This window comes from Pipra filicauda, unplaced genomic scaffold (assembly GCF_003945595.2).
Source record: "Pipra filicauda isolate LSUMZ 115617 unplaced genomic scaffold, ASM394559v2 scaffold179_size1759329_pilon, whole genome shotgun sequence".
NCBI lineage: Eukaryota > Metazoa > Chordata > Aves > Passeriformes > Pipridae > Pipra > Pipra filicauda.
Window position 1 is genome coordinate 592,643 of NW_024104286.1, and position 24,889 is coordinate 617,531.

A 24,889-nucleotide genomic window follows, 5' to 3' on the forward strand; every position below is an offset into this window, starting at 1 on the left:
CCCTTAATTTATAGTAATCCACTCAGAAAGGATTAAGTTATCCAAATCAGGCCACCCTGTAACAGAAATACAAGAGTCCTCTTTTCAACTTACATGAAATAAATAATTTTAAAAGAATATTTTATGTGAGGTGCACAGTACTGAAACACCTGACATTCTTCTAATGTCATCCTTTAGCAGACACAGTCAAGGAGGAACACAGGCTTGACTGGTAAAACACACACATGTGTAACTTAAAGTATGAGAGAAACACAATTAAAAGAAGGAAAACATGCTTTAAGTGGCATGTACATGTAAATACCTTGAGGAATACAGGCTGTAGGATGTATTTCTCCTGCCCACAAACTCACACCTGCTAATGCCTTGTAAAATTTGTTGCATCCTCAATACTATCCTTCCACAGCAAGTTTCGAGGCTTAATTATATATTTAATTATCTACTTTTTGTCAGTTCGTTTACTTCCAAGCACATTCAACAGCATGTCATATGGGATCAATTCTTCAACAGTGATTTTATTATAGTTTCTATATAATGTTACTTCGGTATATCCACCCTGTTCCCACTCCTGAGCATATGGTGTCTCTTTTTTTAATACATCTGAATTAGAGAAAAGTACCAGCGTTAAATATGAATCTCTTGGCTTTTGACGCTTGCCAATCCTCGAGCTGTTTGCAAATGTTTTTGATATCAATTTCACTTCTGTACCACAAGTGTTTTGTTAACATCTGTCCTGCAGCAGATGATCATTTTTGTTTACTGATTTATTCATGTATCTATATTTTGGTGTGAAAACGTAGTTGTAACTCTTGGGCTTTAATCCGCAGAAGGAATGGAGCAGAATGAAATGCAGTCAGTCACGCTTTGCACTTGAAAGGAACAGCGCCATTATTTCTTTGTTTTCTGCTATAATCCTAGGTATAATAAGCAGAATGGCAAAAATAAGTTGAGGTCTTTGTTGCAGTTCTCGCTCTCTCAGCCAGAGCAATGCTTTCTCTCTTGTACGTCGTCTATCAAATGTTGTTTAAGGATCTTTTTGCACCAGCTGCTATCCTGTTTCACTTTTTACTTCAGCTAAGCTCTCTAAACAGTTTGATGAGCATGAAGAAGGATGCCAACCTGACAAATCCCGTTTTTCAGATTTTTCTCCCAAAGTTACTCGGTCGCGAAACACCACGATCGTGGCTGTATTCACTTTTGGGGCCATGAGACCTCTCAGCCCTGTTATCGTGGAATCACAGAATCACAGAAAAGTTTGGGTTGTAAGAGATCTTATAGATCATCTAGTTCCAATACCCCTGCCATGGGCAAACACACCTAAAATGACGAATCTGAGAAAAGCCATCATCTCATGGTTTTGCAGGGCGTGGAAGCATGGAATATTGTGTTTTGTTTTTTTTTCTTTTCTGTTAGTCTCTTTATTTCTTACCTGTTTATGGTTATATGAACACAAAATCTTGTTAATATTTACGATTTGGATGTGTAACATGGTTCGGGAAGGGCAGCATCCAGTTCATGAGCTGCATTTTCAGAGAAGACTCCACGTTCCCACTATAGACTACTGCCATTAGCATTGAGTGGGCTGGATATTTAACTCATCCATTTCAAACTGAAATTGCCATTTTATGTTATTTCTAGAGGTTCTTTATTTTTAGTCAGTTATCCTCTTCCTCTGCTTGCAACCAACTGAATTAAACTCACAATAAATAAAATAGGAAATACAGAGAAGTATCAGATAGTCTTGGTCATCCTTAACCTCTGCCACCCAAAGACTGACTCTTTTGAATGTTTCAGAAACAGATGGTTTTCCATGAACTGTATAAAATGGTGCAATGCTTTTATTAGCACAGGGTTTAAATAACCTGTATAAATAGTTGTTGTTATATTGGTAAAATAGTGATTCTAACAGATCTCGTTGGGGAGAGCGGGTGTTAAGCATAAATGCCAAAATAAAAAATAGCCCCAAAACCATGTAGAAATTCAATGAGAAACCAAGCACATTTTCTCCAGGACAGAAATTTTTCACATTTTGATACAAAATTTAAAGCCAATTTAATCAAATTTTCCAAGAATCCTTGGCTGACACTGGTCTAAAATACTCAGTCCAAACCCTGACTGCCATTTTTAGCTGCACGGTTTGTTGGTTGTATCACTTCAGTTTCTCATGAGAAGCCTCCATCAAGGTCATAAGCTCTCAGAAAGACAAATGAATAAAAAAGCTTCTCCAAAATCAGAATGAGTTGTATTATGATTGACAATATTCTTATTAATAATCTTAGAAATGCGATTCATAGAATCATAGAATCCCAGGTTGGAAGGGACATAAAGGATCATCTGGTCCCAACCTTTCCTGGCAAGAGAACAGTCTAGAAAAGGTGACCCAACTGAATTTTAAAAGTGTCCAGTGTTGGGGAATCCACCACTTCCCTGGGGAGATTATTCCAATGACTGATTATTCTCCTTCTGAAAAATTTTCCTTTTGTGCCTAATCAGAATGTCCCCAGGAGTAACTTGTACCCATAAGGAACCCATGAGAAAATATGTACTCTGAAACTCCTTTCCAGGAGGAAAAAAAGCTATAGTCCTTAATTTTGGTGTATTATGAGCAGAGTCTTATGCCATTGAGTATTTATATGTCTCTGAACAGTAATACATAGGTATGTCTTTTAAGAGTTAAGGGCACAGAAGTAGAAGGCAGACAGTAATTTATGATTTTCTAGTTATAGTTTACCAGAGGAACATTTCCTGTGTTCCAAGCAAAATAGAATTATGGTTGCAGTCCAGCCATCATTCTCATATGTTACATTTATCTACCTGTGTATGGAGATATTTACCTAGATAGGAATATCAGATGCAACTTGTCTTCTGAGTAACCTGATCCTGCAAAGACTTACAATTACACTTTATTTTATATGGCTGGTATGACCAAAACCGTGATACTGGCACATGCAGAGTTCATTCTGTGTGTTAAACTTAGCAATATTGAAGCCCTGATCTGACTTGATTACAGTGAGTTGGGAAATTACACCAAAACTACTTTCTATAACTAGAAAATACATGTGAGTTTAAATCAGACTTTCTCACAAGAGAATATACACCATTTTCAAAATTGCTGGAATTTGTGGTGCAAGTGAGAATCTCCAAGACTAAAAACTATCTGAAACATGTTAAACCTTGTTTACTGAATCATGTTTATTACATTAAATGTCTTCAGTAAACAGAGAAGATGGAATGGGCCCTCATAAAGAAAGAAGTCACTAAAGTATTGGTGAAAGGATATATATTGAAGGCTCAAATGTAGACTCTGACTCAGGCAAGAGAGAAACCTCAGCCTGGGAGATGAAGGAATGTTTTACATGAGGTGCTGGAAGGTTTGCTTTTAGGTATAGTTATAGACTACTCACAACTGTTAAGTGTAGACAGCTTGGGAAATGCCTACTGGATTACTTTTGTGAAACAGAAGTATTGTTTCTTATTCAGCTGTTATGACTGTGTCTATTGTTCCTGCTCCATTTTAAAGTGAATATTTTTACATCCTTTATTGTTATAACAGCAGGGATAGGTAATTTTTTTCTCAATTACTGTAAAAGTCGCTGAAAGTACAGTTTTAAAGGGACCGAAATTGTTCACACCAATGAGTGTAATTTGGCAAATAATTACAACTGAAAAAATATGGAAGCAGTATAAAAAGATCTGAAATGTTTCATTTCAGAAACACCAACTGCTTATTTTGACATTTTATAATGAATCATTTTGGGTTTTTTCTTTCAAGTGTTTTTTTCTTGGCAACTGGTCTATATTTTTTAAAGACAAAATAATTAGACGGACATAATCTGAGAACAAAACACAGCATTTCAATGAAAAATACTCAGAAAAAGTCCATTTCTATTTCAATGTAGCAGAAGAATTTTTCCTTATTTTTTATTTTAATTATTTAACTAAAAAGAATCATAATTTGCTCTGCTGTGTTAGTAATGACTGCAGGTGTCAATAACCCAGTGCATGTGTATCAATCTAAATCCAATTACATTTTGGAAATAAAAACCACCTCATAAATATGTGGCAATGCAATTAATTTGGTTTTTCAATGTTCACAGGTAACACAATGAAATAAAGGTGGCTACATCATGTGTGGATGCATGACAAGCCTAACTAGGTCCTTAGAACTGAAGTATGTTGGCGAACGAAATGAGGCCAGGACTCCAAAGAGGCCTGGCTTAATTCAAACTCTCCTTTGAAAGATGTACAGGGTATGATCAGGCAGCTTTGCAGCAAAAAACTTTCATGGTAAGAATCTCATCAAGACATCACAGAGTTCACTGAAAAACTAGCTTAAGGCCATCCTATACAGACAGATACAAGGGAAGGCATGGGCTTGCTTTATTTCCTGAGGTCTTGGAGATCTGCTGAAGAAGCAGAATGGAACAGCTACAGGAGCAGAAAGCTTGTTACACTCAGAAGAGGATATTTGGAAGACATGTTCGGAACACATCAGAGCCCCACTTCAGAGCTTTGGCATGGAAGTGGAACACGCATGGCTCATAAAATGGGCAGAGAAGAGTTAAGATACATGGCACAGTTCCCAGATGTACAAGTGTTAACTATTAAAGAAGCTGCGCTGATGCAAAAGAAAAAAAAAAGTATTTGGACCTTGTTCTTTCACTTATTCTTTTCTGAACTGATGTAAAGCTGATCCAGTGAAACCCCACCAAGCATCTGTCAGCTCCTGGTTGCAGCACAGAAATCATCAGTACAAAATTCTCCTCAGGAAATGATGGAGTTCAGGCGTTTGTACAGAAGACCTCTGATCCATCAGTCAGTTAAGAGCCACCGCTCTACAAAGTTTAAACCTTTTCTCCTATGTTGCAGCAAGACTCTAATGATTTTGTAACTGCATATGCAAGTACCTCTGTAAGTTAAAATGGCTCTTTATCCCTTTGGGTTCCCAGTAGTGAACTGAAGTTTTCATGCGCCAACTTTTTCACATTTGTGCGAAAGGAAAACAGAGAGGAAAACTGAAGGGATTAGTCTTAATACCTTAGAGCTAAATAAATATTTACTGAGTTTGATTCTGCCATCATTTCATGGCTAATGCTAAGTACAAGGTGACTGCAGGACTGCTGAAAATATATAAACAACGTTAATCTGCTGGTTTTTGCCTCATTTCGAAATGTATCATAGAATCCAATTTTATGGCATGTTTTGATTTTATATGTATCCCTTCCCAGGTGAAATAGGCATTTTTTGTCACCTATGACACTTATTTCTCATATGTGTTTCTAAAATGTAAGGCCTTGTTTCCCTGTTTAGATATACCTTTATGCAAACTATGGCAGAGGTTTACTGCTGCAGCAGCTACTTTTTGACTCTATCAGGCAGCCAGCTATTTTCTACAAAATCCTCCCTGTTACAGGATTCCAGACTACCCACAGATCACTCCAAACAGGAATGTGAACATTCAAAACCAGCTCTCCTGCTAACAAAAAGAACTTTGTTGTTCTCTATGTAAAATTCAGCCGGTAGTTAATCAGATTCTTTCAGAGTAGATAACTAATGATATTAGAATACCCATGTAGGTGCAAATGCGTAACTTTCTGATATTTTATATGAGTAAAATTCATGAGGCTAATTAGAAAAAAAAAAAGAAAAATTATTTCTGCACTGTTCACCTCCATTTAGAGTTACTATAATTCACAGGATTTGCGTTGTAGGTGAAGATGACAAATTCATGTGTTGTAAAATGTAGCACCTTCTACTGACTAGCTTCAGACTTTTGCAAATGAGAGAGGTTTGTGCTGCTCTCCTTCTTTTGATTCCAGACCATTTCCAAAGTCAGCTGAAGGCCTTATGGCATATCCAGCTGCCACGAAGAAACGTTGCAAAGGTGCTTGGCGATGCAGCCACAGTTTATGATCAGATGCCTTTTGGAAAGTTATGGCAACCACCCTTGGAAGTATATTATGTCTTCATGGAAGTCATGTAACAGTTGATAGCTTCTTAAAAAGTTTAGTAGTTTAACAAGGAGTGCCCCTCTTCCCTCAACATAACCCTCTAGGATAAAAATTTCACAACAGGACAGGAAAAACTCAACTAAGGTCATTAAACTGTCACATAGATTGTCTCCGAGGCCCAGTAAGACACCATGAGCACCTAGAGAGAGTGTCTTTTTCAAGATGTTCTTTGATTTAAAAAGCATAGAGGGATTAATCTGATAAAAAGTAAATTTGTTATTGCCATTCTGGGTTTCTCTTGCAGACGGCAGAGAGGAAAATGCATTTATGTGGTACAGTTCATCTCATCCTAAAGTGGGCAACAAAAATAGAGTAGAAGAAATACCTTTGAAAGTGTCTGCTTCTCACTTTGGACAACTAGAAAACCTGAACTAACTAGCTCAGGTGTAAGCATTGACATTGTAGACATACAAATTAGGGAAAGGGAAGTCCAATCCTGATGCATATATTTTGGGCTGAGGCTCATCACAATTTGTGCAAGTCATTTACATAGGAAATTTATATCTTTTTCTAATGAACAAAGTATACAACTGAGCAGACTTTATGTGGCTGAAGACAACCTCAGTGCCCTCTGTACAGGTATGAAAATGAAAGTGTGTGAGCATACTTTAACTGAAAACTGGGGCTATAGCTTGCAAGACAAAGGGAAGAGATGCTGCGTGCTCTTGACTCTTTGGTCAGTGCTGGCCATATGTGTTGTTGACTGTGCTATAATGCCAGTTGTAGCCACCACACATGTAACCAACCCAGACTCAGAACAGCTGCAGAAAGGAAGGTACAGGATTTCTTGCCATCTGTTTCCCAATGCTGAATCTTTGAGCAACTCTGTAGTGGAGTACCAGCTGCACTAATTGCTAGAAGCAACTTCTGTTTTCTCATGTGCACAAGAAATGCAGTAGCTCTACCTTTTAGAAGTCCTGAATTTTCTTACTTATTTCCATTTATCTGAAGTTAGATTCCTCTCAAGTTTTTTTCTTATTTTGTTGTCCTGCTAGAACATAAACATATAGCATACAGGGAAGCTATTGAGAGCAATAGTTTCATGGACTACACAAGAAGTGACTAACAGCCTGCTGTTGAAACCTTGATTGCTCTAATAACCATCAGTCTTCTTTCTATACTGAGGTTTTCTCTGACATGAATCCCAAGCATAACTATGCATATGCAGCTTTTGTATCCGCCTCTTTTAAAATAACACACCTTCAGGTGTCAGGCTCTAAAAAGCACAGAGGCTTGTTTGGATATTGGTATAATGGTGTGTGCTGTTACTGTTCTCTCCATGTGTATGAGGACATAAGCATACACGTGCATGAGTTCATCTCTAAAATCACTCTTTTCTGAGACTTACCCTTGACTAATTATTAAAATGGTGCTACAAACCCATTTTCTCCTCTAAGACTTCTCCCTTCAGAGGCATCCATCTCAAATGTGAAATCTGGATGGTGTTTTCTCTGTTTTCTGGCACCCCACTAGGGAAGTAATTTGCAAAACATACCCCTATGTTTTTAATCCACATGACAAACCCTTTAGTTCCACTGAAGGATGAAGTTAGCAAGAGATTAGCATTTTGGAGACCTATGCACACTGACATACAATCACAGTAATTTTTTATTGACCTCCTGCTGATGTCTTTTCCAGCTTAGTGCAATACACTAAAACTTGTGGCATGGCGTTGAGTTGTACCTTCTGAACCTGAGCCATGCAACACTTGTCAGGTTATTATGAAAATTTCTCACCCATATCAAACAGTGGTGATTCAGTACCAACTGACTCCACAAACTATTTTAACATCTTTTATGTATTTGACAAAAAGGAAATATTTTCACTATTTTACCATAATTAAGATTAATATTGAGATGGCCAATGATATGTCTTGACATTTTGATAGAGTGCAGACAATTGCTGTTGAAGAAGGAAAACTACCTGCCAAAGAAAATAACTGAAAGCAAAATAACAATTAAAAAACTTTACCAAACTACAATCAAACATGGTGACATTTCACAGGTGTCTGGGTGCTCAGAAGTCTTCTTTTAAGTTATGACATCAACACAGATGAGTTAAGGCAAGGGTGTTTGGAAGGGGTGGCGTGGCTGAGATATTTTAAAAGAGTGAGAATTAAAAACCCTGTAGAAAATTTGAGAGGACTTAATGGAAACATATTTTTCTAAAATATGATTTGACCAGAGCTTGTAACTGATTCATTAGATACTTTTCTGATCATTAGTGATCATTGGGTAAGCTTGTCTGGAAAACCTAGCAAGTTAAGCAGAGAAGATCTCCTTTTGCCATGTTAAATAGTTAATTAAATATTGTCTCAGAAAAATATCTTGGTTGAAAATCTAAATATTGCTTAAATATGCTCTAAAATATTTTATCCTATTGCTATTTGTGTCACTGCTTACTCAGGAGCCTAAAAAATAGACCTTGAAGAACAAATAAATAGAGAATACTGATATTTAAGTAGATGCCATAGTCTCCACAGAATTCATGCTAAATCAGTATCCTGACAAGGTGCATTAAAATCATTCTGTTATGTGCATCACTCCAGATGCTTATATTCATTATTTCCATTTGGGTCATTACTTCTCACACATAGCAGTTAAAATCTTTATTGTCTAAGTGATATTCATTTTAAATAAAAACATTTTTTAAAAAATGGTTTCTTACTCTTCAGAGTATTGGTGGTACAGAACTGTAATCTTTCCCACAGGGATGGTAAATGAAAACAAGAAATGCTCTAGTTATAAATATTATGGTGGATATCTGTGTAAAAACTATGAGTTTAATTTATGTTCCTTGTGATGAAGTAATGTGTGGCAAAATTACAAAATGATCAGTTTGAGAATGAAATTCAGTGTCTAGTCCTGTTTAATGTTCATATGTATGACAGAAAGAAGTGCAGTTCAAGAATGCAGTTTATGTTCTCTTTGCAATTCTTCTGCTAAAAAGCCATTGCAGTCATTAGACTTTCATTAGATTTATTTAATAAGTTCTATCCAGACAGTAATTTACATAGTCATCACTATCAATTATACCACGGTTGTGTCCAGGACTTCAGAATAAGTTTAGAAAATAAGTGCAGACTCAAGCATTCTATAGAAAAACACTTTATTATCTTGCCATTCATCGAGACCCTGGAGGTGTACAAAGCAGCTTGTGCAGTGTGCAACAGCAATAATATTTGCAGCATTTCCTGTGGCATGGAACCACGTGAATTCATGGCAGATCACCTCACCCAGTGGTGCTGGTGGGAAGGAGGGGATGCCCTACACCCAAGGGCCAGCGCAGGCACAAAGCTTGTGTCCATCGTTTGAAACTCTCCTAGGAGCCATAAATTTGGTATCTAAACAAAGCATTAAAATCCAGGACCTCAGCCCTATAATGGACCATGTTTTTGAAGCACTCCTACAAGTTAATACAGTCATAGAAAAGACAGTGCCCCCACACTTTATCATTATCATTTGAACGATGTTTGTTGCAGAATGGTGCCTACAGAAAGTAAACCTCTCAAGTAAATTATTTGCTAGATGGAAATCACTTCTGTTGATCTTTCAGAGTAATGTGACTGGATTTTTCTTGTGGAAGCTCCTTTTCAACCCTTTTGTGGGAATCTGAGTTGAAGGGAGAAAAAAGTGACCCAGCATAAGAGAAAGTATGAGTATAAGAAAAAAAATCTGTTTAAGGTTTTCTGTGCTAGAAGTCAGGGGGAGGGAAGCTGCACGTGGTGCACATACTCACATTTGTTTATGCAGATAATGTTGATGTAATTTGAGATTTCTCTTTCGCCCAGTAATGTTTGTATGTAATTCTCACATTTTCAGTGTCCACACCATTGTAATACCATGCTAATTTGTACTTGGTCTCTGTATTATGAGTCACTTCATTACATTTTACTGAAAACCAAGACTGACCCATGTTTGCATTCCCATGACTGAAATAGCTTTGGAATCTGCATGCAGGCTTCTCATTGTCTTTTCTTGCTTTTGTCCCCTCAGACTCCTGGTAAAGGAGATTTTTATAAACTGCTCGAGGCTTCCTCTGTGGCTGCACAACATTGTACCAACACCACTCGAGAATTACAGACAACTTCACTGAATGTGTATGTACAGACTGCAAAGGAATCTCTGATCTTTGTCTTCTGTTGCAATTTGAGCCTGTATAAGTTTGACATGTGGACTGTGCAAAATCTTTCCTGAACTTTTTTTAAGCTCTGGTTTTGTCCATGGGAATGCAAGGCATTTTGTTACTTCAAATTGGAAGATCTTTGTTGTAACAAGGACAGAAAAGCAGAAAGCAAAAACTGGGTGAAAGAATTTTAGTTAAGACAACTAGCTAGCTAGGACTCTGATCAATTGTGAGCATAAAACATATAATGAAAAAATACTTTTATTCATAGAATACAAACATTAAAATAATAAAAGCATGTTATTAGATACACATTAAAATCTTCTGTGTTTTACTGATATCATATTTGTTCATTCCAGCAAACTTCATCTGGTTACCTGAACTGATTTAATAAATGCTGAAAATAATTTCTTTATGGCTGGACAAATGCAGACACATAGAAAACAAAATATATAGCTTCAACTGACTTCTTCTTGTGTATGTTTTTGATAGTTAGGTTGAGATGCAAATCACTTCCAGTAGGTTTGCATTAAGTAAATGCATGGGTCCCATCATATGGTGCTGGCAATTAGTGGAAAAAAGAAGCTGATATCATGTTCTGTGAAATCACATGTAACACTGTATGCAAACTACTGGACTGTTCAGAAGGTGATTGCTGGAGGAGGAAGGAACGGAGTTATTCCCCAAGAATCTTTTTATCCAGTACCCCATGACAATTATTCTTGCTTTACTTAGCATGCAGCAAATTATTTTAATACTTTATTAGCTAACCTCAGAGTAAAATATCACTAATCTTTCAGGGAAGATATTGGGTATTCTGATGAACATTTATATTCATGTAAAAAGACACAGCTGTCTGAATACCTGTGGTTAAGATTTTAATGCTTTGATACAAATCAGTCATATAACTTTGAAGCAGTGAATGTTTTTTGGCTAGATGTGCATTATTTGAGCCACTTAAACATTAAAACAAGGTATTTGTTTCTGTAAGCTGCAGATCATTTCCACTGAGGAACTGAGTATTGTACATTCATGTGTCAATTGGTTAATATTGAGGGTGTTAAGTGTTTGCAGGATCTGGATCCAAGGGAAGAGGTTCATATTATTTTCCTGCTTACAATATCTTTCCTCTCAGTTAGGTGATGGTTGTCCCAAAGAACATTTGCTGGAATATTTACTGATGAGTTATGTCACTACTGATAGCTTTCAGTGAACACTGGTGTTGTACAGTCAAAATCCTCTAAAGCTAGGATAAAAGCTTTGAAGATAAGAAAGATTACCATGGGAATGTCATTATTTGGAGAGAAAGAAATAACTGCATTACCATAAAAACCTTTAATGATTGTTTTACATAAATGCATATCAAAAGAGAAAGTACCAGGATCAGTAGGTGCTCAGTCTTTTTTGTTTTTAGTTGAGTCAGGAGTTTATGTACTGATTTAGTCACCTGAATTTAGATTCTCATTCAGTATAAAACAGGGTAGTTTTGCTGGAATAAGTGATGCTATATTGAAATATATAGAAAATGCCTTCCCTTCCCTTCCCTTCCTCATCTCCTCAGACCATTTTCTGGATGACTCTTTTTAGAAATGTACCCTTTATAGGATATGAGTATCAAGAGCAATAGACTTCATAAGATACTGTAATTCTCAAATATGAAGAAGTTAACTTCATACTATTAAATTATATCTCCAGTAGAAAAATCATCAGACTGAATTTAAGTTTTCTTTCAGACTTGCTGAGAATTGAAAGATTCAGTAAGTTATTAATTAAAGCAGCCTAGTCTAAGTCCAGATCATGCTCTCAATTATTTTTCTCCCCCCGAAGCAGAGGAAATAACAGGTGTGATAAAACTGCTGTCTTCCCTTCAAAATACGGAAATCAGAAACCACATTCCAACTTGCAGCTCAGAGTTGAATTCCCACAACTACCCAGAAGGATGACAGAACAATGTCTGAGTGATCATCCTCATCTTTGGCTGAAAAAATTCTTTGAAAATGAGATATTCTAATGCAGACAAGTATTTATCATCAAGAGCAGGAAAACTATTCCACATCTCCCTCACACATCCAGGACAACCAGGTGTGACAAGAGCTATGAGACTTAAGTTGTGAGTTGTAAGTGGGAAAATCAAGCTTGCTCTCTAGTTATAATTGTGGTGCAGCTGGGTAGCAGGGCTCTGCCTGTGTGCACACCAAATCATGAATTCCTTGAATGGCTCAGGAATATCCCAACCATCTCATCATGGATGGGATAATGGGCAAGCTTGAGACAATGGACCAACTTGAAACTTGGTCTGGATCTTCATAATACAGGAGTTGACTGATTGTTACAGGAGCCCATCTGGTGGGAATTTTGGACTGATGTAGCAATTGCCCCTGATGAAACTCCTGCTAATGCCTAGTCTAATTTCTATGCCTAAACATGTTTATTGACATCCTGGGTTGAGTGCATGAATGTGTCCTTGCTGCAGAAGTGGTTGGATTGTGCACAGATAAAACATTTGCAAACAGAAAATAGAAACCATTCCTCCAGAAATGCCCATGTGGAGTAGTTTTATGTCTGTAGCGAGGACATTTAAGAGATGTTTTCTATGTAGGACATATGAGTAGCAAGGACATGCATGTACTGTGCTGATCATGTAGGACTGTGGCCTGTTGGGTTATAAGAACTGAGTAAAACTGTGGGTTTAGGGGTCTCTCCTGATCCAACGGAAGATGCCACTGCAAGGGCCCTTGAAACAGTCACTGGGCAGTGACAGCTTGTCCTGCTTCAAAGATTTGATTCCCCATGCAAGGCCAACCCTATGCCACCATCCTAGTACATAACTTTTCATTTTAACAAGCACACTGACCAAAGCTCTGTTTGTGCATCAGTCAGGGTCCAACTAAAGAAGAAAAAAGCTGATTTCCTGATGTCTTCTGGACAGTGAGGAGTAATGAACCTTAAAAAAGCACGGCTTCCAGCCACATGGAAAGGAAAACAAGAGATCTTAGGTCAGAGTTTCTTTACTGCTTCCCTGCTGGCTTGGCTGGTTCCCTTCTCCCTCCCCTCCCACTGCTGCTTCCTCTTTCCAGAGGCTGTGGAGTTTCGATAAACCCGTCCTGCAGGTCCTCCAACTTGCCCGCTGATGTGACTTTGGAACCAACTGTAAGAGACCTGATTTGACTGTGCAGGATTATTGGCTTGTAAATCTAAGACTTTGACCACTAAACAACCTTCCCAACTTAACATTTTCTCAGCCATTTTGATCTTCGTAGACTTGGGATCCCTTTATTTGAGATAGGTTGTCCAAAACCATACGTCTATTTATAATGAGATCCATTTTCAGTCCTCAAACTGAAAACATGGACATGATATTTAATGCACTACAAGGCAGATTTTTTTTTTATTATTTAAAAAAAAGGAAAAGAAAGGGAAAGAAAAAAAAGGGCAAAAAATGAAAAGGAGGGGAAAGCTAGGCAGGGAATGTAGAAGTGGTCAGGGGGTATAGGCTCTGTTAAACACTTTCCATCTTTCGGCAGTCAACATGCACAGGCTGAAACTCCAGAGCCTGTAGCTCATATCGCCTCTCTCAGGAGCCTTACCACTGTGACTGCAGGCATTCGTAAAGAAACTGTGTGTGATTTTTCAGAGCTGAGGGCAGAGTAGGCCCTCCTGTAGATAATGATTACAGGTTATGCATAACTGCATTTGTCAAGTACTTGAGGCTGTTGTGAAGTGCTATAAACTTCTACTTCAGGGTCGTACTTTCCTTTCAGAGCAATCTCTAAAAACACAAAAATATCAAATAGCCAAAATCAATAACAGGAATTGTTCTTTCCAGAAACTGCTGCTTCACAGAGATTAACTCGGTTTGGCATCTTTTTTTGTTTGGATCATAATACTGTGGTACATTACAGTGCTGAGAACGCGACTGAAATTGAGAAGATGAATATGGTAACAACCAGACTGAATCCTGAGAAATACCAACAATATAAATGTCTCAATTACTGCTTTTAGAACAGCAAATATCTGTAACCCATGTGGGCGTCCCAGACTTCAGTGTACTGGGTCACTATTAGGGAGATGAGCCAAGGGAAAGCTAGGAGGTTTGCTTTCTGCTCTGCTGGAAACTATGGACATGCAAGTGTTGAAGACATAGGAGTTTTGGCACTTATTTTAGGACATAGAGCTGTCATGAAGGACTCTATACCTAAGTCACAGGAGGGATTCAAAGGGGAGGCAGAAAGACATGAAGTCAAAGCAGTAGTGCTTCCTCTCCACCATTATACTGGGGGCATAATAAAGCAGTTGCCACGATCTTCCAGAAATGATTTAAATGAAAAAAAAATAAAATCAAGGAATAAAATAGAAACAGGATTAAAAACAAATCAGCTGGAGGAAAAGTCACAGAGGGCCTGATTTACAGTCACGTGCATATTCCATGTCTTAACAGTGTAAAAGGTCCTCAGAGTAAATGGGTGTTCAGCAGGCACTGTGCATACATCGCGGCTCACGTGTGTTGTTTGAGAGTTGGTCTTACAGTCTTCTCTGGCCAATTTAATAAGTAGTGAAGTGCAGAATGCTTGGCATAAAAAGTAGCACCATCTGTTCTCAAAGCATGGATCCTTGTCTCAGGGAAGGGAGCTGCTGTCGTTTTTTATGAGCAGGTAGGTAGTTGCCTCACTGGAGGTGAGGCTGACCTGGAGTTCTCAGCCCATTATGTACAGTAACAGTTTTATCATTCTCCACATTGTTCCTTGTCTGATAAGCCCCAGAAGTTATTTACAGTTCAAATAATTCTGAGGTTGCTGGCTATTACAGTAAGAGAAGAGATTGTGAGGCAATGCAGATTGCAATACACAGCAGCAAGACATTTCTCCAGGTTACTGTCCTATGGGGCTACATTCATTAAAGCAAAGGTTGGACTAAAACTCCCATGGGGCAGTGGGTCATGGCTGATTTCAATAGTGGTATAAATAAAGTAGTTGGCTTTCTTAGAGGGCATCTGCACTTACTCCACCTGAAGAAAGAATCCTTGTCTGCCACTGCTCAAGAACTTATCCCTTTGCAGGCACCAATATAACCACCAGCATAAGCAATCCTTGACTCCATGGACTCCCAACCACTTCCTCATTTGCCTGTTTGATCTCCGCTAATTCTTCCTCTAATAATATCTCTTCAGATAGTTTGTGCTCCGTAAAAGACAGGAGAAACTTTGACTCACAAAGGTCTCTTGAGCCTCACAGACCTGTGGGCTTCCCTTCAGCCTTGTGGGCGGATATGAGCCTGTCTGTAAGGGCCACTGCAGATTTCCTCCTCTCCCCCCATTCACAAAGGGTCTGACTCTGGCACTTTCTATTCCTCACCTCACCAGGGTCATGATCCTGGAACGTACTTCATCTGTACCACTGTACAAAATAAGCCACTTAATTTTTAGCTCTGTTTCTTACAGAAACAGGATAATATAATCCTTCTGTATTTTTCCTTTCCTTGAGTAGTTCGAAGTAGCTGGCTAATTTCAATAATCTTTAATAGAGAGATAGAGGCTTAAAAGATAGTTCAATTCCTACAAATGTAAGGAAAATAAGTGGTCACAGAGGTGAACAAAATGCTTTTTTGCACCTTTTTATGGTAAATGCTACCATTTAAGCTCCCATCTTATTATGAACATGAAAATGCATACATTAGAGGGTGTGATAAATGTTTGTCCATGGCAGAAATTAACCTCGAGCTCAGAATGTAAAAGCCAAAGATGGTCAACTAGAAGACAACACTTCACAGAAAATGAAGTTTCATCAGTCTGATGCTTGTGGAACCCCTCATGTGATGGATTTCTGACTGGGGACCTTCTTCTACCACTATAAATTTCATCTGATTTACCCATCCCATGGGTAAATAACCATGAATAAATGGAAAGATTGTGAGACAGCCAGCCAGATGTTATAACGACAGAAAAATAACTAGTGTCAGAATTTATCAGTTCACAAGTGTTTTTTTTTTTAATCTAGTAGCCAAGTTAACAAGCCTCTGTGCTGCAGTCAGTATCTACACACCATAAGTGAGTGGGATTTATTTTGCCACCTAGGGTATCAAAGGTACTGCGCATACTATTTTTTAAAGTGTTCATAAATGTACCACTTGCTATGGTATCAATTGCACTAGAAGATTACCAAGAGCCTTCTATCATGAAGTGTTTAGCAAATTAATTAAAAAATCTGAACCCTCATGAGTCTAAAAATTCTTTATTGTTTAATACCATAATCTTCTTGTTATAAATAAGGGGTCCAGTCATACAAAGTAATCCAAAGCCTTTTGCAATGCATAATCCAGTGAAAAGACTGGGTTTGGTTCAAAGTTGGTTAAGCTGTTTGTAGCAGGTAGGGACAATAGCAGGGTTTTAAAGTGGTCTGTGAGGGCGAGCAGCAGTTCAATGTCTAGGGAGGACTTTGTGAAATGCAAGTTGTTCACATCTGTGAATTTAAAAAGAAGCATCTCTGGAATGAGGGTTTTATAGACTGCCCGTCAGAAACTGCAATTCCAATTTGCACCTGTATTTACATACATTTAAATACAAATAAAATCGCAAATCATCTTAGCAGCAGCTGAGGATGAAGCACAGATAAGCCAAGGAAGGGTGGACAACTGTCATTAATATTCATTTATCTGTGTTGCCAAATTACCACTTTTAAAATAAGGGTGGGAAGTCAAACAGAGATGTTTAATTGGGCAAATAACTTCACTGCTTCCTTATGCTGCTGAAAGGAAATTCAAAGGATTTCCAGACATTAATCTTTTCATTAATCCAAAGGAAATCCTTGGATGATGAGAAACAGTTACAAAGTGGACCTCAGGGATTGCATTATGTAAACTGCAGGACTAATCCAGGGATTCGAACATGGATATCATGTCCTGACTGTCTATTCAACTAGTGCTTAAATTTTTATTGCACACTGAAGGATATTCAGTGTGGCTTTTAGTGCACTTGTGTGGACAATGTCTCTACCAAAAACCTCTACCAGCTATTTACAGGACCTGCACTTCAAACTCCTTTGTTCTTTTTTTCTGATGCTCTTCATTTTCTCCAGCCCCTTTCATAAAGACATATTCAAGTGCTGATATGTAAAAGGAATGTTTTAACCGGGACCTTTAAAGGATCACAGAAGATGTGCCCAGATGCAGCAATACCAGTGTGATCCATAGTATGAATGCTGCCAGCTTTTCATGGATCAAATGCATCATGCTCAATAAGGCACTTCTGCAGCTGGCTTCATAACTCCCATGAGGTCCTTTACAGTGTTGTTTGGAGCCTGTAAGTAGGGAATCACCTCATAATTTACCAAAAAATAAGAGTGTGTTCAATGCTCCTTGTCTACCAAGGACCAAACATTTTTTTCAATCCCTCAGTTTACCTATTGTTGACTTTAATTAGCTGAGTGTTCCTCAATGATTTTCAGATAGATCAATATTAAAAAGTGTTGACCTGGACACTGCTTTCAGATAAGCCTTAGAAATACCTATAAAAAAAGCTGCACGTGTTTTTTTTTTTTAACTGAGGGCTTCTTCCAGTGATACGAAAAACTCATGAGTCAACAAAGAGAGACAGTCTAATTTTTCTCACAAATAGATGCATTCTAGGTTTTTAAGAAACCAAAGTGTGATGGGGTAGGATAAACTAATGGCTGTTGTCTCAGGAAAACTAAATTATACTTCTTCTATCCTGTTTGTCTGGTGTGGTTTTTTTAATCATTTTCACTTAATTTGTCAATGATTCCATATTGCAGAAGACTTTTGCCTTCTGATTAGAAGTAAAGCCTACAGGAACTTTAGTTCTCCACAGAGCAGTGGAAATAAAAGGAAATTCAGGAAACAAGATAACCATTTAATTTACCTCATGAGCTGTTTTTTTCCTCACCTATGTGTAGAGAAATATAGGAATATTTAAGGAAATATATTAAAAAAAGGCAACATATGCAATCCTAGAATTTGTCATGCATTGTGTTCCCAGGAGCACAAACTTAAAACAGGTAACAACTTTACAGAGTGCTTTGCTTCACCCCTCCTGCCTGTTCTCTCCCCCATCCCAGTCTGTCTATTCAGGACACCACACAAAGCAAGGGCAGTAAATTGTTTTGATCATCTCTTGGGGGAAAAAGCACTTTGCATTCTATGGGCAAGTCTATGTCCTTCCTGCTGAACAGGCTTTACATGCGGAGAGGGAAATGAGAGCTGTGTGAGAAGCAGGTTGGGCTTGGGATAGAGCCTTGGACTGGGGAACAATGGTCCAAGGCTTGCCTTCGCCATCTGGCATTGCTCAGGAATGTGCACTGGTCCCCCTGCCCTGAGCCCAGCTGATGTGGTCGGACTGGGGCATGGTACTGACTAATTTTTCTCATGAGAGGTGCCTCCTGGGTTTTTAAGGAGCAAACGTTTTAAGGCGAGTTCGTGGGGGGTGAGAGAAAATCCACCTAGTCAGAGGGACCACACCCACATACAGATGAAAGTGTACCAATTAGTAATCAGCCGAGATAGTTTAACAAGAAATAAAATTGCTGTATAGTGTTTTTCTTCAAAGTTTCTCTCTGAGCTCTTAAGGCATCCACTCAGAGCATATTTTGTGGCCAGATTTTTCGTCTTGTCTGACTATGGTTGGGCTCCTAAATCCGTATTTTGGCAGCTAGCTGGGAACTGACAGAGCACCAATAAACCCACCAAAGTCATCACTTTGAAAACCAGGCCTCCTTAATTTCTGTGCTGAAATGGACATAAAAGCCTTAATTTAAGCACCTAAAATTGAAAAAACTGTCTAAAGGCTTTGCAATGATAACAGATTAAACAGAACTGTCAGCCAAAGATGAAATAAATGAAAGTCATTCCCTGCCCTGACCAATGTTGCTTTTCTTACCTAAAAAAGATCTGATTCATTGTTTGGCATGTTCCCCCTGAGGAGTTCATGTGTTTTCAGAGCCCTGGCTTGTTTTCCTCCTGCCCCTTTCACAGCCACATTGAAGCTGTGCAGTCAAGGAATCAGCCAGAGCTTACACACTCAGTGGCAAAGAGAGGCAAGCAAAAAACAGCAATTTTCTTTTTAATCCTCTTGCTTTGTCATCAGTGTAGCAGCTTTTTCAGATCCTCAATTGTATCCATTTCTGTGGAAGGCATACCACAATCAGAAACTACTTTCTTTCTTTACCTCAGTCTAAACAAACTCAGCCTAGCTGTTAATTTTCTCTCTCTTCAAACAATATTAACTTTAACATGTCTTGCTGCCTCCTCAATTGTCTGTTTCACTTATCATTTCCTTTGTGTTATGCCCCAGAAATATGAACTTCTAATCTACATCTTGCTTTAATTCTATTACACTTCTCAACACATGTGATCCTAATTCAGTGCCCTTATTTTTGGAACTTTCTAACTTTCCCATGGAACTCATTTAGAAGTCATTCATCATTTTCTGACTCAATTTTATTTCCCTCTTTCAATCTTCCTTTTCCTAATAAGAGGAAAACACAAGCAAAGAGGGAAAAAACCCAAAAAATATTTCCATCAAAAAAAGCCAGTCATTTATTTTCTAGTAGGTCTTCATGCAAGGTGGGCAACAGAAAAATGTCTGTTGTAAGTGATGAAATGGTAATACAGCATTCGTAGAAGTGAAGTGGCATGTTTGCCTTTCAGTTGTTTAATTTTAACCTTTTCTTCAATCTTGGAGAACAAATAAAAAGCTCTGTGTGAAAATGAGTATAAAAAGCACCTTTTCATTTAAAGTCTTGTACTGGAATGAATGATAAATGCTAGTTCCCATCTCCTGAAAGCAAGCCTTTAGCAGGCAGACAGCCATTTCGGAGAGCTGCACACTTTGTAGCAGCAGCGGAAAAACAAGGAAAGTTCCATGCAGGTCAAAACAAAATACCAAAATCTTTACCTGTGTAGGTTTATGTTAAAGTGATGTCATTGAGAACAGCCTGCACCGCCTTCAGCTTGCAGGGTAACGTGCCTTCTCCACTCACTTCAGAAAACAATACAAAGAATGAAGCAGCAATACCTGAGTGCAAACAGAAACACCCAGCAAAGCACGGGGAAGTGACTGACTGAAATGTTCACAAATGCCCAAGGACTGATTCAGCAGAGAAACACACAATGAGTGTGGCGACACATGAAAGAACTGACTAAAGATGAAGCCGGTGCCTGTCTTCTCCATTTTCTCTTGGGACCCAAGGGGAGCAAACACCATTAGGATAAGTACAAATACTTTAATAATAGTATTTAAAAGTAGAAATACTAATCCTAAGGGCTGCAATAAATTAGGCTTCCAGTGTGGTGACTACTACAGGACATCCCCAAGGCAAAGAACTGCTGCAAAGTGATCTCTCCATGGACATTTCCCTTACTGCTGATGAGTAATCCCCCTGACTCCCGGTCTGCTGTCACAGCCCGTTGTGATACCCTGACAGGAGACAGGTGCTGTGGGAGCTGCAGAGCCAGCTTGGAATGGCTGCTCCGGCAGCTGGGGAGATGGGGCAAGCAGCCTCTGGGAAACAGCAGCCTGGGAAATGGTCTCCCAAGTGAATGACATGAAAACTAAACCATGCTTCCTCTCTCACATTTAAGTTAGAAAGCCTCTTGGTGCTCACTAGAGGTGGTGCTGTGCTGATGTGCCTCCATACCAAATACGCTGAGAGATTTCCTGCTGTGCAAAAAATGAGCTAAGGAGAGGACAGAAGAGCACACATATATATTCCTAATAAAAATACAAACACCACAAGTCTATGGCCTGATACATTTGAATGATATTGATTTGACAAGTTCCTGCTGGCAGTAAGAATCAAAGAGAAGTCAGCAAAGTTGCCTGTGCATGTGCTTGCAAACCATTTTTTAACACATCAGGTTACCTCAGGCTTCTCTTCTAAGGATGACTATTTTTTTTAGTCCAAAAATGTGTCCGAAAGTTTTGACAAAGGGGATCAACTTTATAGCTTCACAACTTGCAGATGTGCTTAACAACTGCCAACATCTTCAGCAATTTCAGGCATAAGTAGGAGATCCTCAGACTTCTTTCTTGGTGGGTCAGTTGGCCTGTGAAGACTTACAGGTCCTGCCCTGGGGCAGGGTTGTTTAAGGGTCTAATGTATGTATTTTCACTCATACCTGTTTTGCCCTGCTGAACTGAAACTTGTTAACTTCTTAACAAAACTTATAGTCTAGGTCTAAAGCTCAGCTACTTAAACCATTACCTGACTCATGCAATGTGATTGTTTCACTTTACAGCTTCTGAAGACTAAATCTGGGAAAATTCTGTAATGTCATAATCAGTTTAAATGATCAGTCGTAAATGACCCCTGTGGCTGATAGATGCAACTCCATTTATTCCCAACCTTGGTGGTATTTCTGGCACATAGAGTCTGCTTTCATAGATCTGCTGTTCTGGGGTAAGGAGTCCAACTCTGAAGTCTATTCAGGACATAGTCTAGGGTTCAACAATGCTGAGTCCTACTTTTTGACTTCACAAAATTTCAGACACAAAAGCAAATGTGGGGAAGGATAAGATGAAACCTTCTGTTAGATCTAGATTCAGTTCAGAATATAGTTCAGATGGCAACTGATACAGAACTTCATCTGTAACTCCAGACTTGGACTTCTGTGCATCTAAGGTGCATGACAACATTCCTTTGTATATTTATCTCCATTTACTGCTTTGAAAGATTTGTTTGCATTCATCACTGAGGTAATTCATGTTCAAAATCCTTTGTGATTATCACTGACACAGCCAAACATAACTCCCATACTTGGGTTCAACGCTCAAGCATAAATCCCCTCTTCACCCTCAGAAGTGAGACATGTAGCCATGCAGCGTTTAGAAAGTCCTGTCATGGATGGTTTTGTTAATTTTTATCTAAGCATCTCAAGGAAGCCGTCAGCCACAACCATATAAATACTTTGCAAGCCTAAGGAAGGAAAAGTGAGGAGTGCCATTTTTTTGATGTCTTTGCAAAAGTCTCAGCAATAGATTCAGAGGAGACTACCTCAACACCACTGGTTTAACACACACTGACCATTTTACAGGTGTTTGACCTTTGTTAGGCTGGATTTTAGATCTCTCTTGAGCTTGGTATGAAAGAACTAGCAAGCTCAACAACTTAACAGATGTTATGCAGCGTTGTTTGCTTTATAAACAAGGTTTCTATAGGGGAGTGTTTAGTAAGGCATGCACTTGCTAGAACTCATATAACAGGATGTACTTTCAAATACCAAAAGCAAGTAGCTGGAAATGACAAGTAGGCATTAATTACTCTTTGCATACTGAGCACATCTACTACCTTTTACAACATCAACATCAGAAAAATGAGAAATTAAGTAACACTAGATGGAACCTGACAATACATTGCATATATATGATTTTTTTTTCTGAAATACTTGTTGCATTAGAGGTTTGTAGGCCAAGTAAAGACTACTTTACAACTTTCTACTCCTGACTCCCCTGTGTGGTGTGACTGTCCTCTCATCTTCCTCCTCCACTGCTGAATTTCCAGGTTATCCAGAGCTACTCCCCTCTGTCTACATTGTTTTTCGTTGCCAGCCCAATGGACATATCTTAAAATAGCAGGTTGTCTCCAGTGAGGGTAGATTCACTCCTTTCAGCTATGAGTGGCTGATGCTAGCACCCCTGCACAAGAGTTGAGATCAACATCTTGATGGGTCGGGTCACAAGGTAGGTTCAAACCTACTTCAAGTAGATTGAGATTATTTTCTTCTCCCTGCTGTTCTGTCTTTAGCACTTTGTAACTGCTTTGGAGGAGTTCTTTGCTCAATTTTTTAATCTCTTTCCCCCATTCTAGTAAGTACAGCTCATTTTTACTTTTGGCAATATTACTAGTCATCACGTTAGAGGATGCTGATTATTAAAATATGTAATAATAAAAATAAAATGTAATTTAAAAAATAAGCCATCTATGTATAGGTAATGTGTGAGTACTTGGAATGCACAGTTCATAAATGGTTCTGAACTGACCCTACAGATAATCCCACTACAGACAGCTGCCCTGAAAACAGGACCTTATCTGACGATGGTTTGTAACTGGTGAGTCAGTTAGTGGATGATCTTGCATCAAAGCACATTAGGGAAGAACAAATCCAAGGTCTGCTGATAGGAATAGAGATGAGAGACAGCAATAAAAATGGAATAGACCAGAAGAGAATGGATATCAACCTCTGAACCACTGAGCAACAGGCCATGCACACTGTGTGAGAATTAGCAGGCTGGCTAGTCTTACAACCAGGAGGTGTAGAAACCCTCTTTTCCTCAAGAGGATTAAGATAAGATAAAGCAGTTAAGATAAGACCTTGTAATATTCTGTGTTTCTCTAATAGAAAACAAATACATGATGTTGCTTTGCAGCTAATAAGGGTTCTGAGCCCTGGAAGTATCCCTGCTATAACATCGCTGCAAACATGAAACCTGCCCATACAGCTGTGTTCCTGGTGTTACTTTATTACTGAATAAAGAACACCTCCAAAAGCACACTGCTTCCTAATGCCAAACTGAGGTCTTAATTCAATACGAACTCAAGGAAATATGACACCTGCTGAAACAAAACAAAACAAAGGATATAATGTGTATTCATAAAGATCTCCTATCTAAGCTTGAATCATGCCCTAGGGTGCCAGACTTTGAGATCATAGCCCATCTCACCGTGGGGCACAAGACAAAGCTATTGCAAAGCTTAATGCTGCTGCACACAATGAATCACAGAGTCTGGTCATTTGAGTGGGTTGAATAAGGTTTGTTACATCAAGATATGGACTTCATTCTTTTGAACAAAGCAAAATATTTAATGAAAACCTGACATTTTCTTAATATAAATGAGTAAGCACAGTAATTTGCACTTATATAACTCCTTTCATGTCCTCCAGAGCTCAGAGCTTCTTAACAGTGAAAGGTGATTTTTTTTTCTTACATTTTAAAGGAAAAAATGAAACACTTGGAAATGACTTGCACAGAGTTGAGTTAGAACTCTGGTCAGTCTCCTGCTGCCATTGTTGTACATAGCTGCATCCTCTTCACTACCAATTTAATAGTTCATTGTTTGGGGTTCTTTGTTGCTAGCATAAAGAGAATAAGTTTACAGTAGTTGTAGAATGATTTTTTATTTCATTATATAGATTTATCCTGCAAGCACTGGAATGTAAAAATAATTTCTGTACTATCCATTGTAATTAATTTATAAATAATTAGGACCGGCTTCATCAGAACTAGTAGAGGATGAACAGACATTGGTAGCACATACTTTTCATTTGGCATCAGCACTAGCTTATGTAGCTCTCACTTTGTTCTCTTGCATAATTTTTTCATGGTGCTCCATTTTTAAATCTGATTCACTGCACAAACAGTTGTTGATTCACAACATAGAGAGTGGTGTGTAGGGAGGGAATGACAATGGGCAATGAGAACTGTGCTGTCCGGCTCTGCTACTGATAAAAAATGCATGAATATTGCAGCAAATTTGATGTGTCCTGGACATACTGAATATAAAATAAGCATGTATTTTAACTGCGGAACCCAGATATCTCCAAGGTTCAATAAAAGCATACAAAGTCTTTATGTTTAGGTCACTAGTTCAAATCACAAGTAAAAGACCTGAGGTCCATTTCTTAGCAGAAGAATGGTAATAGCACTCATTCCTGCTCTTCTCGGTGCTCTTATTAAAGAGGCAAGAGCAGAGGGAATGCATTACTCACTCTGCCCTAGAGCGGGTCAAGGCTGAGCACATTGGCAGGTC